Raw genomic sequence first — 979 nt, 5'->3', positions numbered from 1 at the left:
ACCAGCTGAGTGGTCTAAAGACATCTGAGCTTTTTCTGTAAGCCCATAATAGAAGATGTCTAACTGTACCCACTCTGAAAACATTTCAGAGGGGCACTTCCTTAGCATACCTCTATACCTCTCCCAAGCATTATAAAGGGATTCATTATCCTCTTGTTTAAAGCCTTAGATGTCTAGCCTTAGCTGTGTCATCCTTTTTGGAGGGTAAAATTGATTTAGGAATTTGTCTGATAACTGTCTCCATGTTTTTATGATTGCTGTGGGTTGGTTATTCAACCACCTCTTAGCTTGATCTTTTACAGCAAATGGAAACAGTAACAATCTGTAGACATCCTGATCCACTTCTTTATCATGTACTGTGTCAGCAATTTGTAAGAACTGTGCCAGAAACTCAGTAGGTTCTTCCGGTGGAAGACCGGAATACTAAAAATTTGCTGCACCATGATAATGAGTTGAGGATTTAGCTCAAAGCTGCTTGCTTTAATGGGAGGTATACAGATGCTACTCCCATATGCAGCTGTAATGGGGTTAGCATATGACCCCAGAGTCCTTCTGGACTGCTCAATTCCACTTAGGTCCATGATGGAAGAAGGGAGATGATGTCGATATTATTTTATTTTATTATTATTATTATTTTATCTTAATTAAAAGTAACCGAAAATAATAAAATAAAATGAATGAAAAGAAATGAGGAAAGAGAAAAACAACAAAATGACACCAAACTTAAAATTTTTAGAAAATCAAACACAAATTTTCGAAAATTTAAAGGAAAACACAAAGAAGACACCAAACTTAGAATTTTTATAGGTAAAGAAACAACTAAGACTATGCAAATTCGAAAAATTAAGAGAAAGTAAAAGCATGCAATTGACACCAAACTTAAAATATGATACTAGACTCAAATAAAAGACTCTAAACCAACAAAGATAAAATATTCCTAATCTAAGCAACAAGATAAACCGTCAGTTGTCCAAACTCA

This window comes from Arachis duranensis, chromosome 5, assembly GCF_000817695.3.
Source record: "Arachis duranensis cultivar V14167 chromosome 5, aradu.V14167.gnm2.J7QH, whole genome shotgun sequence".
Lineage (NCBI taxonomy): Eukaryota > Viridiplantae > Streptophyta > Magnoliopsida > Fabales > Fabaceae > Arachis > Arachis duranensis.
Note: the sequence above shows the minus strand (reverse complement) of the source record.